Source organism: Meleagris gallopavo, chromosome 1, assembly GCF_000146605.3.
Source record: "Meleagris gallopavo isolate NT-WF06-2002-E0010 breed Aviagen turkey brand Nicholas breeding stock chromosome 1, Turkey_5.1, whole genome shotgun sequence".
Taxonomy (NCBI): Eukaryota; Metazoa; Chordata; class Aves; order Galliformes; family Phasianidae; genus Meleagris; species Meleagris gallopavo.
The window spans coordinates 16,486,173-16,506,711 of record NC_015011.2 but is presented as its reverse complement, the minus strand read 5'-3'; positions in this window follow the sequence as shown (position 1 = coordinate 16,506,711).

Sequence of the window (20,539 nt, the reverse complement as noted above, 5' to 3'; positions counted from 1 at the left end):
AAATATATATGTATTTATCTAATTGGGAAAGAGTGTAATTGCACAGGTTCTGACTTGAACAGACTATACATCAGCTTCTCAAAACGAGGAATTTAAAACAAATACAGCCCAACATGTACAATGTCCTCATCTAATTGCCAGCTAAAATGCGATTGATCTCAGTGGTGTTTGAGCTATTTATTTATTTATATTCAAGGTATTTCTGTACAATCAAAACCCAAGACAAGCTTTGTGGGAAAACAGCAAATGAAATTATTTTAAACTCAGCAGAGAAATGACCTCTTTCATCTCCAAAATATTTCCTTTAGCTAAGATTTTTTGCCACTTACAGATAATACATGCTAAACCAGAAGTGGAGAATTTATCTTATATTGTTCAAAATATTTTCATGGCAAAATATACTAATATCCACTATCCTTCTCTCATTTTTTCACATATACATTACACAATAAAGGATTTTTTTCCCTGTGAACAATAAGAGTCAAACAACTGTGCTGGACAAGAAATATTATTTTTTAATATTTTCATTTACATTACCTTTACTAAGCTGGGTTTCACATTTCATGCCTTGCTGGCTTTAAAGTTGTTTATTGCTCTGTTTTTCTTATCACTGGGGAACATGTTGAGAATTCCTGTCACTTATCTGTCTTCAAGGACTTGCGTACTGGACTTGTGCAAGTTTTTATGAAGGAGAAAATGCCTTTGTTTCATACCACCAGAGAGCACTGTTGGATCATTAAGATTTGTCTATTTTTTTCTATACTAGAAAATAGTTAAAGTAATGAGAACAGAGAAGTCAAATAAAACTTAGCTAAATATTCTTCCTTTCTTACCACATGACAAATGCCATAGGCACATAAGGCATAATAAATTAATTTGTTTTTTGTGTTTAAAGTTCTGCATTCTTTCAAGGTATCTTTCTTTCAAATAAATGAAAATGCTTGTATTCTCAAGGTTACAATTAGCAATATATTTTGTATCATAAACTTTCATAAATTTTGCTTTACCAGTCCAGTGGCGCAGATGTGAGCTACATCACAAATCAGCTGTTAAGATAGTTTCTTTTTTCTCATTCAGGAAAACTGAAACATTATCCTTTAATACCGCAGTAAATAATTTGGTGAGAAGCTGAAGACTCTGCTTGCAAATGCACCTTCTCACTGCATCAATCAAACTGCTAGAAGCAGATATCATTCTTTTAGCTATACAGGTGAGTAAAGCAAGGAAAATAAGTTCAATTAGGAAAAAATAGATGGAACAGACAATGTATGAGGAAACAGATGGTAGCTTAGTCTTCTGAAAATTTTCTGCTAAAACCAAGAACTGTAGTGAAGAAGCTGAAACTTCTGTGTTAAAAAGTCATTTAATGTATCTTAACACAAGTACATGCATTCGCACCTCTGGCTATACAAACATCACACACATATGCATAGCATACTGATTTATTCAAAAATCTCTTCTTTACAAGGAAGCTAGTCATTTCTCCACAGATGCTTAAGTGAGGCTTTTCACTAAATTTACTGAAAATAATTTTGATGCTTTTTATTATGTTGATTAAAAACATAACCATTAAAAGTATTTCTCCATTTGATACTTCATGGTTTTAGGATTTAGCCTTTAAAATGATGCTAAAATTGGAAATTTTAAAGATTTTTTTCAGAGACAGAGGAAACTAAGATAATTAGTGTCCTAACTTCTACTTAAATTCCTAAATTTTCATTTAGATTTAAGTATCTACATATGTTTTTATGATAGAACAATGTTTGAAAAATTGAAATGAACTTTAACTAATTATGAGAATCATAGTGCAAGAACACACACACACACACCAAAAAAACCCCAAAAACAAACAAACAAACAAAACAAAAACTTTTAGAAAATGAAATCTGTTTTAGAATATTTTTCCTGGAAAAATTTCCTCATTGTTTTTTTACACCTACATTTAATTACATGCTTATTGTAATATGAATATTTTCTGAGAATTTTATTCTTCTAATGACGCTAAAAGGAAACAATTTATCTAAAATGAACAACAAAAAATATCTTCATTCCATCTTTGATGATATCTTATTTTTCCAATTTTTTATTTTAAAATTACATTAGTAAATTATTGTAAAATTATTGTCATGATTCATTGTTAACTACAATGCTCTTAAGGCATTAAGGCTTGAGTATTAAAAGACAAAATTTTCAATTCTACTGATCATTTCTAAATTTTAGCTGTAACACAGTAGCAGGCAAATTTCCAGTTTTTATTTTTCCTCTTGTTTTCTCAGCATATTTTATACTCGTAGTATAAATATAATATATAATGCAAAAACGTATTTCAGTGTTTCCAAAGTTCAGGGACAAACAAACTTTTCCCGTTGAAACATCTACAAAATAAGCATTTTTTCTTCCAATCATCATAAAAATATATTTTAATTTATATATCAAGAGCTTCCTTCTGTTGCCACTCTCAAGGCCAAGTTGATAGAGATGACACTGAAATTATCTGAGGCTTTCCATTGAGTGATAATAGAAAACACTTGTTTTCACAATATTAATTCTTGCCTTTCTCCTCCAGGCTTTACTTACATAAAATGTGCATTGAAATTTTTGCTTGGGTAAGGACTTCAAAATATCTATATATTTAAATGAAAAACAAGGCAAATATGATAATAACCTATTTGTTGATTATTTCATTCTTCCACTGATGCACTTTTTTCATATCCATATCATACATTATTTACATGTAAAGTTCATTCTCACACTTTAAATATAAATTGCTTTATATCTTTAACATAATTTTTAAAAAGATGTTCTCATAGGAACAGCCAAGAAATTAGAACAGAGGTTTTTTTAGGTTAAGTTTGTTTTTCTTAATTTGAGCATTCTGCTTTCATGCAGAATAGCTGTATCACTTTGTGATACCAGTGTAATATCAGGGTTCTGTTCTTTATTAGAAAAGCTGTGTGTGTAACTTTTACAACAAATCTAAAATACATACTTCAAGCAGTTAATAAGTAACTGAGAAGCTTAGTCAAAATTAATCTCTACTGATTTTTATGGGTAACCCAGTTTGACAAGTATTTACCGTCAACTAAAGACAGAAATGAAATGATCAGGATGTTTCCTCAAAAACCTAATCCAACTGTGTTCAGTGAAACTTCATATTAGTAGTCATATTTCAGTTAAACAACATAACATCCTGCACTAAAGCTGCCCTAAGTCTGTTAAGCCTAGTATACTATTATCACTAGATGACAGTGGTCTTTACAGGTATTCCATTTCTATGAAACTAATCCTAAAGTCAACTCACATTCCCTGACAAGATTTACTCAATTTATTTAAGTAATGGTGCTTTGTTTAAGAAGAGTTCAAGTATAAATACCAAAAACTTTCTGCCATAAGTTCTTCCACATGTCTAATGTTCCGTGATAACATCTTTTCATGTTAGTAACTTAGGTTTGAATATCTTTCCCTAGCAATTAGTGGCTTGTTCCATTAAAGGTCCCATCTCTGTACTTTTACAGTATCCTTTGAGGTTGATAAGGTTCTGTTATAATGACTTCTTTTTGCTTTCTGAAAATCCTTTTTCATTAATAGCATTGACATGAAAATTTCTTCCATATCACTTGTGAAAATCAGGTATTAAAAAGAAACTTAGTAAGTGCAATCATATTTTAATCCAAACCTATTTTGTGCAGAGCTCTTTAATCAAAACTCTTTCACAATGTGGGGGGGGGAAGAAAAAAGAAAAAAGACTAGATTTAAGAACTTATTCAAATGACCTGACAGTAAAAATAGGTCAGTGAGATGAAGAACTTTCTTATGCAGCCTCTAATTTCCAACTAACTCTGTCTTTTGCTTTGAAATTTTGCATTCATTGGAGGCTTGTAAAGTCTTTAAATTAGTTTTTACTCTGTAAACCACTTACACACTCTTAGATAAAGACCATCATCATGAGTGCAAAATCTTCTAGCTTTAAAAAACTCTGAAGTCTTTGCATTTTGAAAGATTAAGGACATATGTATTTTAGATTTGTTGTAAAAGTTACACAGACAGCTTTTCTAATAAAGAAAACAACCACAGTGACCCTGCCTTGATTAAGTCAGATTAGAGGCGGGGATAGAGTCCGCAATTCTAAAACAGTCTTCTTCCTGCTTATCTCTAGTGCTCTTTTTTCTCCCATCTGTGCTATCTCTGTTTCTGCTAATATTTATGCAAGAAAAAACTTGTCACCTTCGCCATGTTAGAAGGATTATGAATCATAAAGCATAGAGAACTACAAATTGACTGTGAGTAGAATATTTAGAGTAGACAGAAATTTAAAAGATCACTACAAAATAAAGATGTAAATATGATAAAAATCCTTGCTGTCTCTGCAGGAAGAAGGAAAACATTTATTACAATAGGTACTATTTTTACACAGTGAAGAAAATTTCCAATGACATTAAAAAAAAGAAGAAATTATGTATATTTTTAATGAACCCATATTTAACTTTCTTACAATGAAATATATCAGTATGTGCACATAAAACTTCTCAGGTTAAAATGCAACATTAGCATTCCTTCTTTTCATGGCAGGAAGAAGTAAAACCATGGAGCTAACCAGATGTATACAAATGTACAAGTTAAACTTCTATATGAAAGAAGTGATTGCAGCCCTTGAATCCTCTATCCTTACGATGATTTTCTCCATCTCCATTTGAGTGTCAAATCTATTCTAGTATAAATCTTGTCATAAAATTGTAGGATAACAATTGCAGTGAATGCCAGTATTAGACAGCTAGATCTCACTATTCACTGCCACTTAGTCACTAGCATGGTGAATTCTAATCCCCAAGCCAAAACTTTAAACAGCACAGAATTGTGTTTCACATTCCCAAAATCACAATTCGCATTCAGTACACAGCTTACAAGTGGAATTTGACTATGTGGAGAGAATTCTTCAATGTTTCAGACAGAAATACTAACAGAAAAGAATTAGGTCCTGGAGAAAACGCAACAGTGAAAATTCTCCATTTTTTGGTGATGGTTTTTGTTTGTTTGTTTTTCACAAAAAAATTGTGCCTTCTTTCCCAAGAATGCAATAAAGAATAAGTTCTGGTCAGGATTAATAGCAATTCTGCAGAATAATCTAGGTATGAATTAGTGGGGGGAGAAAATTCTTTCTACTAGCTTCTCACAAGGCAGAGAGCATCATGAGTACACATTTAGGATGAAAATTAACTTGTGATCAATTTTTGTAACAAAACAGTAACCGTAAAGTTGTTATTTTAAAACATAGTAAGAAAGTAAGCAAATATCACATTTTTAAACTGCAACAAAAGCAATGCAATGCGACCCTAAAGTCTTCTAAAATAACAAACTAATAAAAAAAATCATTTTAAAACAATTTATATAATGTCCTGACAAAATGATAACGTGCAACAGGTAGCACAATGCTCAATAGCAAACCTTATGGTCTTTAGGGAATGTTAAAACAACTGTTATTCTGAGCTTATTGTATTTGTCTTGAAATATATGTGATCAACATCTATTTCATTAAAGCTTAAAGAAGAAATGAGCTAGTCCTGCTTGCAATTGCATAAATTGGTACAGAATCTGTGTACAAAGCATATGGAATATGATATATATGTAGAGTGGAAAATGTGATAATTTTTTTTTATTATTATTATTATCAATTAGAAGCAGGTTTATATTTCTAGAGAAGAGTTATATCTTTGAGGGATATTTCTTTATACAGGAGAATGACTTCATGGTTTTAACCTGAATTGAAAATCCAAAAGAACCTTTGATATTCTCTTCTGGGTCACCTTGTTTTCTTCTTTTTTCTTTTTTTTCCTTGATCTCCACTGGCTTTACTAACTAACATCTGAGTATTGTTTTAAGCTTGCTGATTGCATTGAGTTTGTATTTGCTATGCAATAAACTGGCACTAAGAAGGATTTTGATCTTTAATCTGGTTCAGAGGATTCTAAGCGGCTCTGATTGCAGCCATAGGCAATACATACACTAAATGAGATTGAAGGACAAATTAAAACAAATAATGTTTGAGTAAATTACATTGTCCTAGTTAAATGCATTTAACAATTTCATTTTCCCTTGCAAAGCAGGTTTTAAAGAAATTAACAAGTGCTTTACTTTTTTTTAATGAAAGTATAATGAATCTTTTTCTGTACAGAAAAACTAATGTCATTGTTAATGTCGTATCTTTCCTCCATGTATTACACTGGCTTCAAAGCTTTTGGGTAGAGAGCTGAAGAGTCAGAGATCTGTGAAATATATTGCCATATTTATTGCCAAAGGCTAAGCACAGTAAATTGGCCAAGGCTTTCTTAACAATCATAGTTCACTTGAGTAATGATGTTTTAGGCCTTTTGACTAACAGTAACTCCTACAGACAAACAATAGGAACTTTATATAGTTTGCATTGCTCTAAGAAATAAAGCTTAGTGATGAATTAGCTAAAGAGAGAACAGCAAAAAACAAGTTTATTTTATACAGTTATTTTAGTAATCTTCTACCTGCCAATATCTGCATTTCTTCAAGCAATGTTTTTATGATGTTTACTATATTTGGAGAAGAGAAAGCTGAACAAACTACTAAAAAAGTAGTCCAACACTATAAGAAGAATACTACTAAGGCAATACATATGGTTTTTAAAATATTATTCCAAGAGACAATTTAGTCTAATAACAAAAAAATTTGTCAGCAAATCACCTAGGTTAGTCAGGTAAAGTTTATCAGTGTCTTATTTTATGACAACATACACTAAATCCTATTTAAACAGTAGTTCAAAGAGAAAACCAAATAGACTTTCAAGATATTACAACATCTTTGGATCTATCATATTAATTATTTACTTCATTTATGCTTTAAAATACTACAAATAAAAATCTGTTGATTATCTATATAAATATGTTTATATAATTTAATGCTTACAAATACAATATGTCAAAGCAATATATGCATCAGTTCAGAAAGGAAGAATGATTCCAGAGTAATACCTATATTATCTTTTCTGACTTCTACTTTTTACTGTTTAAGTGCATTGTTCTGGGTAAAAACAAATCATACAATTTTTGAAACAGCTTGTTGCCTTTATTGAATTCATGATAAAGTTCTGGCTACTTTTGCACTATTGCTAAAACTTGTGGTGATTCCAGCAAGGTAAATGTTCAATCCCTTTTGGATTTGGAATTAGTCAATCCCTATTTATTTCATCCAGCATTCTTTTCCTACATCACTATTTCCCTTCAGCTGATGTAAAATTTCTTGTGTGTCGCAGAGTACATGAATGAATTACTTTTCATATAGCCTCAATCACATTTAATATTCAAGCATCTTGCCATAATTTGAACCTATAGCAGATGTGTTCAGAGAACTCCCATAGCTGGGACATTCATTACCTGCTAATCAGTCTTTGTTTAAATACAGGCTTTATACTGCTGTTTATGTACCTTCCTCTTTCCTCCAGCTCTCAAAGAGGAATGAGGCAAAAATAAAACTTCTGGTGCACTTGTTACAGGAATCGCTTGTGTCTTGTCACACTACTACTAACATGTACTAGGGTTTTTTTTTTTTTTTGTTTGTTTTTGTTTTTTTTTTGTTTGTTTCAATCTTTAACTGATAAGAAGTCTTTGGGTTCACTGAAGCTGTACTTTTCTTTAATTGTGCCCCATGTGAGACATAGTGCATTCCCACAATGCTTTTTTGAAAAATAAGAGGATTAAAATTGGTCAGGTTCTTCCATTATGGAGACAAGTACCGATTTTTTTTACATGCTGTTACTATATATTCAACTTATGAATATAATATTAACAAATAAAAACACTGTTGTTTTTTTGTTTTTGTTTTTCTTCTCCTTTACATTTAAAGAAAAAAAAAATAGCATAGCTCCAACTACTTCTAGGAGTGTTTTCATCCCTACTCTGTGCACTGATATTTCACTCAACGTATTTTCTAGTCTGTGGTTGTACTCTGTGAATTTGAAGGACCTCCATGTATTGGTTTGGAAAAAAAAGAAACTGAATCTAGCTTTTAAAGTTACTTACATATTGTATATAGAAGTCAAATAAAAATGCAGTTTAACTCATCTTGGGGACAAAATCAGGTGCTGTATTCAAAAACAGCTGGAGAAAGAGTTTATTTCCCTAAGACATACCCAGTTACATGAAAAGTAGAGAAATACTGGTTGATAGCTTTCCTTCCTCAGGACATTTAAAACTATGATTTCCTATAGAAATCACTAAATTAAAGTTTAATACTTATTGTAATCCAGTGCAGTAGTTGTTAAACACGTATTTAGACAGCTGTAAATTTCAAGAGCATCTACAGCCAAAAGACAGCTTTTGGGATTGGACATTCTTTTGAGGAGGATGCCTGGAGAGTACAACCTTTTAGCAAACTTTTTGATCAGAAGAAGATTCATTGGAAAAACACGTAACATAGTTCTGCTTCCTCTGAGGAATGGCAAATGTTGGCAAAATGCCTCCAGCTCATTAAATGAATGCAGCAGTTCTTTTCCAAGATGTTAAATGTTTTGAAATGTTTCATGTGGATGAATCCCCTTTCCATAGCACAAAAGCAAGCTAACAAACAAAAATAGTGTAGGAAAGAATGAAAGGTGAGTGCATAATTCCCTGCAATACATCAGCCAGATGATATGGAGTTGAGTCACTAACATGACCAAACTACCAGGGCATATCAAAATACAGAATTCCTCAAAATAGCTGTTAAGAATTCAGATGTGTAAAGTTGATGGCCAAGGCTTGATATGACTTACTTGACACTGGATATGAAAAACTAACAAAGTATTGAAACTCTCAGGGACAATCCCTGATTAATGCTTGAATCCCAAAGTTCAGCTGGGCCCACTGCTTCCGCCTGTCCAGGCTTCTCTGGGTGGCATACCCTCCTTCAGTGTGCAGCCTTGACTGCACAGTTTGGTGTCATTTGCAAATTTCCTGATGATGCAAAAAATCCCACTGTCAATGTCATTGGTGAAAATGCTGAAGAACATCAGTCTCTGTACTGACTCCTGAGTAATACCACTTATTGATTTCCATTCAGACACAGAGGTGCTGACCAGCACTTTCTGAGTATGATATTAACAGTCCCATTCATATCATTTTGGGAAAGGCAGCAACAGGTATTCTTCAGGTTGTTTTACAAAATACAGGATATTGTAAAAATTAAATTATTGGTGGATCAGAGCTGCATTTCTGTGTGTTTTTAATCAAATACAGTGGCATTTTGTTTGAACAACACTATTTAATGACTATCTTTTGGAAATAATGTCAGATTTAGCAATAAAGTGCAATAGTTCCTCTGGAACTTCTTATCTAAGGATTTTGTTAGATATTTGGAGAACATATTACAAGATCAATTTCTGATAAATTCAACTAGTATCACAGAATCACAGAATTGTAGGGGTTGGAAGGGACCTCTAGAGATCATCGAGACCAACCCCCCTGCCAAAGCAGGTTCCCTACACCAGGTGCTTCATCTTGTTTGATAACTTGTGTCTGCATTATTTGATAGCTTGTGACAACTTTGCATTATGAAGTAGCATTGTGAGCCACTTTGCATTTAATTAAAAATAAGACAAATAACAACACACATACACAAAACCCACAGCCAAACAACAATAAAACAAACAAAACCAGCAACACGCAACAATACACAGATGTTTGTTCTTTTCATAGTCTACCAAAATTGCAGTGTTAAACTCATTTCATGTTATCAATTTACCTGCAACATAAACCGAGCCTTTCTCCTCTAAAAAATTACACATTTCATTTACTCAAGCATGATGATTTTGCCAGTAATTTCTGTCAGAAGATAGGAGAATTAAACAATCATCATGGTATCTCCTTTTTTACTAAACACTGTTTTCTTGTGTCAAAAACCTTGGTGGTCCCAAAAGCTTCTTATTCTTTCCTTTAAATATAAGATCACATATTTCACAGAATCTTAGAATTATAGAATGGCTTGAGTTGGAAGGGACCCCAAGGATCACCAAGTTCCAACCACTCTGCCACCTGCAGGGCCACGTTTACATCCTTTCAGTAGTGATCAGAAGAACAGGGATCTGCTAAGTGTATCGACAAGCACAGATACAAAATCTTTTCTCAAGATGAGTTTATTCCCTTACTTTAGATTAATCTCTTGTTAGATTTTGACCTTGATGTTGGCTTTTCTAAGAACATCGAGGTGTTCTTATCTTCAGTGGCTAGTACCATTAAAATAATAAAAAAATAAACATTGTTACTAAAAAACTATGCTGAATATGAATATTTGCTTGAAATCAAACAATACTCTGTGTATGGAAAGCTATTAACTCGCATTCATAAATAACACGGGATTTTTCTAGAAGCAAAACTAAATAAGTCAATAGGTTGAAACAAACAAAACTATTGCCACACAAGTGCAAAGAGACTTGAAACAGCATTCACACCAAATGATCACAGTAGTAGTAGCACAGAATTTTTATGCTTTTCAATACATTCCTGGCTTTTACGTATAAAATTTGTCACAAAAGCATTGCAGAGAGGACTGTAGGCTTAACATTAACGTAGGCTGAATAGATTCAATAATTACGGAAACAAAAAGTTATGACTGGTGACCTTTGAATTAGCAACTTCATAGTATAATATAATCTTTATATACTAATAATGGAGTTAAAATACTTTCTTGGCCACAAAAGGCAACATGGGTAGCAGGGAATATTTACGTATGGAACTTTGTTCATAACCCCCTGAGTGAATTATATTCTTTAATAAAGTCTTTCTGCTATATCTATTTTGGTTCATTTTATTGTCTTGCACAATATTCCATGAATCTTGAATCTTGATATCTCTAAAACACATTCAGTTCAACTACTGCATCAAACTTCTTTTTTTTCTTTCTCTTTTTCCTTTTCTTTTTCTTTTTCTTTTTCTTTTTTTTAAATTGCATGGATTATCTGAAATTTGCAAATTGTTACAAGACAGAAAAATGCTGCAGTGGGTACATTAGATTTTGCAATTATAACATGCTTAAAGCATTAAATATAGACAAGTTACAATGCTCAGTAGTCCAGGGACTCTAAAAATTTAATAAGCTTTAGATGCAGAAAAGAATCTAGTAACTGCAGAGATGGAGGAAGATCTATTTTGTTGGCAAAAGTAACTTATCATCATAAGTATTCTTTCTATTTTATTACTGCACATTGTCATCTAGTGTAAATATTATGCAATTACCTATTGCTGTTTTTATTGATTTTGCAAAAACAATAAGCAAAAACTGATAATTCAAAGAATTTTAAGGCTCTATGTATTTTATATTCTGCACAGAGTCTTCTTCTCCCAATAAACCAGTTATGACCAAAAGATGGAATTTCATGTATAGAATATCCTTTTTTTGGTAAATGCCCTTGAGATTATCATTGATAGATCAGGATATAGATATTGAAAAAATGACATTTAAAGAAAATAATTAAGTCTCTTTTAGAGTAATTATGTTCAGCAGTGAGCATAAATGTGTAAGTCATGACAAAACATTGGTTTTTAGGTATTTATTCAGATCTACTCTGCAACATTATTCTTCAATCCTGATGCAGAAGAAATGTCATTAGACATGATGCACATATACCGAAGATTAATACATTTACAGAACATGAGATTTTGTTCCTATTGTAGCAGAGATTTCTAGAGCTTTAGGCCACAAAAAATAGTATTTATAATGGTTCCGGCCAACCTTCTGTCTTACATGATTCACAGATCTTGGCAAAGCTCAGATAGTCCTATCTCCTAATCTACATTAACTGCATCTGATAAGAGACTACTCCTTTGTTACTAAATAGGTTCCTGGAAAAGAAATGTGATATGTTATCACCATTGCATTATGATGCTATGGTGTCAGGATGCATATCATACTCTGTGGGTGAAATACTCATCTCAAAAGGATGTTAGTAAACTTTCATGTTAAGAATAATTCATTGTAGAGATATTTCATTCACTCTGAACTAGGCTTTATGAGGTTAACAGTCTTTTTTCCCCCTTCTTTATTTAAGTGATTAAAGTGATATTTAGATGTATAGATCTTTCTTGTTTAATTTATCTAAAATCCTATTAGACATTAATCACAAAGTCCAAAGGCTGTATGGACTTTTATGAAGATAGTTAAGTTCATTCCAGCCAGACTCTACAAAAGTTATACCTTCCAAAAATCACTGAGGCAGGATGGCATTTATGCAGGAATTTTTCTTGGGATATTCATTAGTTACCATTAGTGGCAGTACTATAATTTTAAGAAATATTTTATTTAGAAACATTTAAGAAACAATTTTTAAAAGTCAGTTTTTGAGGGGAAAAGTCCTTAAAATCAAACCTTTTGATTTTTTCTAGTTAAACAAACAAATATAATATATTTATTTATTTAGCATTAACAATGGTCAATATGTTGTATCTAGAGATTTAAACACAAGAAGAAAAAATCTTTCTGATGCAGACAGTATGTTTCTTGAAGCCATTGAATCACTCAAGTAAAATTACAACAATTAAAAAAGTAAAGAAAATTCTCTCTTTATGTTTAGGCTCGTAGTATGAGGTCAGTAGAGAAACACATTATGTTACAACTTTAATATAGCCAGGATGAGGGAATAAGTAGTCAGTGCAAGGTTGACCTCATTGAAATGGAATCACAGAATCATAGAATCATAGAATGGCCTGGGTTGAAATACTACTTCTAAGTATCAGTTTAACCTCAAATTCATATAGAGAGAAATAATCTTCCAGACTACAAGATTTTAATGTCTATATTTATATTTTAGTATATTTTTCTTGAGTTCCATCATCATCTATATAGCCCTCTATATACATGGGTGCTGTTATTTTTAGAAGACTTCACCCAAACTGAAGAAATTCTTGTTGCCTTATAGAAGTCAGTCTAGAGACTGAACAAACAGAATTAAATTGCAGTACTACAGTATCAGTCTGCTGTAGGAGGTAAAATTCTGAATTCCTTTTATGGAAAGAGAATGCTATGCCACTTGATCTCCTGAGATTCCTCTCAACCCTTACAACTCTGTGAGGGACTGTGGAAGGACTATACCTTAATAACCAGATGAAAAGATATTAAGACCATCAAAGAATGAGGATTTTGCCCTTTTCTGATTATATTCCCAAACTTTCTCCTGCTTCAGTAGTACTGTTTAGAAATTTGGAGTAAGGTGGACTTCCTGTGCAGTAAGTCCCAGAGACTTGATTTTTTCACTGTATTTGCCTTCTTGATGATTTTGTATACTTTAAAACCCACAAACAAAAGATGTAGAGATCCACCATATTCGTGTGGTACATAGAAAAAGTGATATTTCTAATAGCAGAATCCTAACTTTTTTCATTCTCAATGGCTCATAAGAAATGATAGAGAACCAAAAGTAAATCACATAACATTTGACCAATAGAAAAATTACCTTTTGTATTAATACTGCAAACAAAAAGTTAAAATAAATTTGAATACATCTGCAAAAGGCTATGTCATGTGAACCAATTCTAATTCAAAGAAATAGCTCTTGAAAAATGTCAAGTTAAGAGAGACATTATACAGACCATATATGTTGAGAATCAGCGAAGAAGTTTTCAATTTGTGTATGACATTAAAAATGAATTTATGGTCAAACAATACAAGCACACTCATTTCATCACTGGAAAGAGAGCAGGAACATCAAGTCTTGCACCAGCATAATAATATCTCTTTTTATTATGCTAGTTTTGAACTGAGTAAATACTAAGGAGAAAAAAAAGACCAATGAAAACTTAATTTGCAACAGCATCCAAACTATGATCTTTGATCACAGAAGACAGGCTGATTATCCATCACAGTATGATTTAATGAAAGTGGTATCGATCAAAAACATTAATGACTTCACTGAGTATGCTGAGATGTAAATTGAGGTTTTCTTTTCTCCTGTTCTCATATAGAGAGAAGACTCTCTCAGAGTGTTAGGAACATTTCTTATTGTAAAAAATATATATTTCTTAAGCTCCTTTTTTACAGCCTTCCTTCCCTACCATCCAAAAGAGATATTTTCAAGGAAGAATCATAGGACAGAGCGTAAGAGTCATTTTGATTCAATTTCCACCTAAGACTAGAATTGCTGTTTTAGAAAGGTTGTTGGAGGTAGTTTCAGCTTCCTTTTCCTCACAACTTACATGGTGCATTTTGTGTCTGTCAGTGCTGCCCCATTTCACTCTTTGTTTTTCTCCACTGGAAAATCAATATTGTAGGGAACATTCCTGCATTTTTCTCTTACAATGGGACAACAGCAAAACCTAAGAATGACAGTATTGAAGAATCATGTAACTGTCTAGGTGATAAATAGGAAGAGTGGTATACACTCCCATAAGAGTGTATAGCTGCAGAGATGAACAAAGTATGCCTTTCTAAAAAATATGAAAATAATCTTCGTACTAGCCTGTATTAAATTGTTTGCAACCAGGTAACTGTTGGAATAATAAACTTCTTTAAAACCCAAATCAACAACAGGAAAGAAAAAAAAAAACAAAGTACACCCACACATACAGTTTTCTACTGAGATGCGCGCATATCAAAATATGAGTGCAAAATGTGGCAGGTAATATTAAAATCTTTATGCATGACAAGTCCATATAAAACAAAATATTCTCAGTAGAACATAACAAATGCTTTTTAAATGAATGGGTGGAATTTACGTGCATGGCTCAGTTTCTAAAATAACCAAACGCTGTATGACTCATGGGGAAGTTGTCACAACAAAAATTATGCTGTCTGCCGTTTGCAAAGAAGCACGTACACAAAAATATGTCAGGGAGACTATCACTTTGTTTTGAGAAGGTTCATAACATTTCTGGATTCTTTATTTCAAAATATTTCCATGCTCTGATTGTATTTTGTAATAAAGATTCTGGAAAGTTGACTTTTTTGAACATAAATGGAAAAAAAAATTGAAAACAATTTTATAATGGCAGTATTAGATTATAACTAGTTTTTCTCTTCTTTTTTCTCCTGCACAATTTGGTGACGCATCAAAGCATTGAATGAAAAGCATGAATTAGCCATAATCCAAAATTAGCTTGCATGAGGTTATTTATTTATTTATTTATTTATTGTAATCTGAGAATTACCCTTATTATAATTAAAAAAAACAACAAAGATAAATGTTTATTAAATAAGTTGCTATATAAAAATAACTTACCCTTTTATCCCATACAAAATGTAAAGGAAAAATAATAGCATTCCTGAAAAGAGTCCTCCAGCTAATCTTGATTCATTGTGTCACTTTATGCATGGCTAGTAGAACTGGGACCATTTTATCTTTTCCTAAATGTCTTTTGAAGTTTATGGTCATTGAAAAATCCATGCAAATAAACTGGTGAATTAAATGATATATGCAGGTCTCATACAGAGTATCAAAGATCTGTGGTGACTTAAATCTCTGTAAGAAGCAATAGGAGACAGGATGAAAGCATTTGCTAGCAAATGTCTGAGGTATTTTTCCCTATTCAGATGAATGAGTTCTTAAAAAACAGAAAAGAACATTATAAGATCAATTTACATTAGCTCTAATACTTTATGTTAAGGGATGTTAAGGCTTGCCTTCTCCAGCTGCTCAAACTCAGGACTGCTCCTGCAAGGACTGTCAAAGGCAAGGTGCTGCATTCTACACAGGACTCACACAAAGCAAGCAACAGCAGTCATCGTCTCCTCCTCTTTGGCTGGCAGAGACAGCAGGCTCCTGGTGCATGTGCACACATGATATCTCCAGGGTCATCGGCACACACATTCATGAACGCCCCAAGCACCAGCACAGCCTTTATGCCCACCTGACAGCTTTGGCTGGACCCCAAGACCCCTGACCTCAGACCCCACAGGCTCTAGAAGCTGGGCACCACTGGCCAGGAGCGCCCACACCCCAGTGTAACTCCAGCAGATGACACCATGCACTCACACCAGCCTCAGTAGCTGGCCATTAGTCATTGCAGACATGGGACAGAGGGTGAGATTTCATAGAGAGATAGTTAAGAAAATATTGATTAAGGAGATAGAAGAGACTGTGCTGATCAGGCACAGAGTTGTACATACTGACCGGCCTATTTTATACCCCTTTCTGTGCATTCCTCCCTTTTCCTTTTCCCTGTATGTTCCCTCATCATAGTCTCACCAACCCCTTTCAACTTCCTGCTCTCTGAGATATGCATTCTTACCCATTGTTAGTGTTTCTGACCATGCAGGATTCCCGTTGTACCCTCCTTTATTGTTTTGTTCTCTTTTGTGTTTCTCGTGTCCTTGCTTATTTCTTGCTTTCTCTCTCCCCTCGCCCCCTCCTCCTTTTTTTTTCTTCTTTTGCACTGCAGTGCAAATTGAGATGCAGTGCTTAATTTATCCTCTTAGATAACATATTTTAATGTTTTTTTTTCAGCATTTATAATTCAAATGTAACAAACTATTGCTTTTTTTTTTCTTTCAATTTTCATCTCAACTTTGGATAAAATTTTAAATACTTGTAACATAATTAAAATTTGCTTTCTTTTTGAAGTAGTTTTGTTGTTATTGTTTTATTTGTGTTGCAAATGCATTATTCATTCCTGCTGTCCCCCATTGTGCAATTTGAATGAACTTTTATCCACTAGAAATTTAATCCAGTTTCAACCTTGAATAGAAATGGGTCAAAGGCTCACCATGCCGCTTAACCAAAAGTCTCCTCCAGTTTATCTGTGGGCACTACAGCACTCAACTATACTTGCTTCTGTCAGAGAAATGAATTTTAAAAATGCATCCATGCCAAGGCAACAATAGGTATCACAATTAGTGCTTACACTTTATATTTTATGCCATCCTAAATTAGATCAAGTTGATAAGAATATTAACACTGAAGTAATTTTTTTCTACTTGCATTTACAATTTAGTGCAAAATTTGCCTTTGCTGACTTGACATTCTATTTGGCCAAGATTTTGTTGCTTTTCTGTCCAGCAGCTTCAATTTAGCTGCGAAGATCTGACCAGGATATGTCATTAGATTCCAAAGCTGAATAGCTTTAAGCTTTAAGAAATGAACACGAGAGTCTCATAAATGTAGCTGTCATATTTTTATTATATATTAAATTGCAGTGGATTGTATGATTTCTGGAGGGAAAAGAACCCAAATGTTTTCCTCTTGATATTTGAATAAACTTTCTGGGTGATTTCTTTTCTTATTACTTTCTCATATTAAAGCTAAATATTTATTATGGGTGTAAACAATGAAGTTGTTAGGGTAGAAAGGGGGCTTTGTCTCTTTTTGGAACTCAACAGTTATTGAAGTAATACAATTATTGGTCCAAGAAGATACAGTTTAATGTATTAAAAGTAAATCTAGTCTGAATTTTTAAGAAGAGTATCTATTACTCTTCGGGTGGTGAGAAGGATAACTCAGAAAAACTAGCCTTTTTTTAACATGTTTAAACTCACAGGACAGGATTCCCTTTTCTACTGCAAAATTGTGTTACTCCAAAAAACTGAAATGTTTAAAATGCCAATAACAGATTCTTTGTTCCATTTCCTATATAACTACAAATAATAGACATACATATCTACTTCTACAGAAATTATTTATTCAGAAACCAAAGAGTATGTGTCCCAGTGGAAAACATACTCTGTTTCCATCTCCTGGTGGAGAGACACAGACTGAGTTTCATTTGCATAAACTTTCTATTCATAATTCCTTCAGTGACACATGGGAGTGATCATCACTATACACAAACTCATAATTAGTTGAGAATTGGAACTGCATGGAGAGAGGTGACAAGGGATTTCTTTCATGTAGCTAAAAGAACATCTGTGAGGTAAGGACTCACAGATGTTCAAGCATTCTACAAGTTATTAGTTGTCAGACTATGTGCTATTGAGAGGTGAAATAGAGGTGCCTTCTGAAATGAACCTACAGAGGGCAGAAGTAGAGCTAAGTGGTGATATTTGTGGCTTTTTTTATTATTATTATTTCCCCTATCAGGAAAATAAAGCTGCACTTCAGAGTTTGGTTATTTCTTATTCATTAACCACAAGGGAGAACTGAACTGAGGTGATCAGGAAAGGGTATTCTATTTTTTAGATAGCTCAATAAAAAATTATATTCTGGATCAATTAATAAATAAATAAAACTCTTTAAATCAACTATTTTTGAATGGAAAACTTACTAATTCAGAATTTTAGGAAATTTGGATAAAATTCCTTTTGCTATGAGTTTTTTATGGCATTAGATTGAACCTGAATAACTGTCAGAATTACATGCGAGACTCCAGAATGTGAACATGTATAATTAAATCATTTCAATGTTTTATTTCAGTGATCTATTCTCTTGGGCATACCTGCAAGGAGGTGAATATGTCTCTGGGCTCCACTCTGGAAGGAATCAAACTGTTTTCTTGGCAGGGGAGCAGACTGTACACACCCAGACCCACATCCAACAGGTGCTGTGGATAATTTTATTTCTCTTGTTTTAAATGTTTTTCTCAAGGCAGACTTATTTTTCTCCACTCAGTGCAGTGCTTCAAATAAGCAAACTGCATACTTTCATGATACTTGTCAGAGTGTACACTTAACATGTTGTAACAAAAGAGTCTGGAGAGTTATTGTGAAAGCCATCTCCTTATTCACTCTTCTATCTCAGGTATCTTCCAGCACGCAAAAGCCACAGGAGATCAGGTCTCTATCTTCTATCTATAGGGACGTTGTGTTGTCTCATAGACACGTTGTCAGGAAGATTCCCCATAGCATTACAAGGAGGTCATTTGCCATATTTGCCATATGGTCAGCACACTGCAGATGGTTACCGTTACTCTCAAATGCTTCTTACGAGCAAGGGGAAACTGTGTGCAGAGCCAAGAATTTATTGTTATCAAAATACCCCAAGCAATTAGTAGCCCAGTTACAATGACAGTAAAATCCATAGTCCAAAATACCGAATTTCTAAAACAAAGAAAAGTGGGCATATTATGGATTAAGACCATCCATATAAAAATTTGGAATCAGAATTATATATGTTATCTACTAGAACAGTTAACTAGAAACAGAATTGAGATATAGAAGAATCTTTGTAGGTAAAAAATAGTACAGGCATTATGTTGATTGAACAAATAGCAATAGCATATCTTGCTGTTAAAATGAGTGAGAAGAGTACCTGATAGGAAGTCAACACCTTCTCAGTTCCTTTTTGATAGAGTTACAACATTTTGTCAAGAAAGTCAAATCCAAGCATCTATGCGTGCCTCAGATGGTTTTCAGCCAATGTCTCTGAGAGGAAATGACCTCCCAGCACACACTCTGCAGTTCTTTCACTTCACAGTGATGAAAGTGTCCTGACAACAGCAGGAAGCTCTCACCATACAGTGCATGCAGAGAACTAACACAGAAGGTGCCTTAAATGTTCACAGGCAGCACTTGAGGTACGATATAATTGCCATTGCTTCATATTATTTTCTGTTAATGAAGTAACACAAAAGACATTTTTTAAAACCAATGTGAAGATCATATAATATCCAGAATGTGAACAGAAAGGAAAAAAACATTAATGGATTAAGATAATCTTTGCATTTTGATATATAGTGTTGTTTGGCTTCAGAAAGCCCACTGTGGGCCAATGCTTTGGCCTCATTATTGCTAGAGACATCAATTTCATGGCACCTAAAGAGGCCATCTGTCAAACTGGAAAGTCTGCAAAAACATGTTTTAGGTATAAAAGTTCCCTTCCAGGGTCAGAACTGTGAAACAACCTATTTTTCCTTTGCATTCAGAAGTGTATATAGCTTTCAAAAGAAAGGTAGTTTTCCATTTGGTGTAAATGAACTACATCAGGATTATGGAGGATTCAAGAAGATAAAATGCAGTATAAAGCATAGTTGATGTTTTCAAATCAATCTTCAGTTTTTAAGGAAGTAGCAAATTCTTTAAGCCTGTGTAACAGTTCTTATTTTTATTTTTGTATTTCTATTTTTGTAAAAGAAAAACAAAGCTTAGATATCATTATGCTAGTTCCATTACATCATGGTCTTGATTAAAGAAAGATGACACCAAAGGGAACTTTTATGCTGTAGATTTCAGTGTGTTGCAAGCTAACATTTGAGGCAAGTATAAATGAAGAAGATCATGTTGGAAAAGCGTTCTAGCCAGTCTCACCACAGAGCCAAAAAGCTCCATATGGACTAACTTACCCAGCCAACCAGTCCATGTAGCAATGATTAACATGCTTCCAGTACTCAATTTAGCTCACAAAAATCTTTCTCAACATTTATAAACACTAGAATCTGAAAAACAAACATACCTTGAGACACATATTAAGATTTTATTTTTAAGAGTTTTTATTTGTCTTAGTTACTCACTAGAAGGTTTTTTTAATACATTTTTCAAACACAGCGGATAGGACAAAAGATGGCTGTCCAACCTTTTGGGTTGCCTGGGCTGCATTGAGTGAAAGGAATTGTCCTGCACTGCATATAAAAAAATATAATACAGTTAATGTAAATAAGTAACAAAACTTATTTATTTTAAATATTTT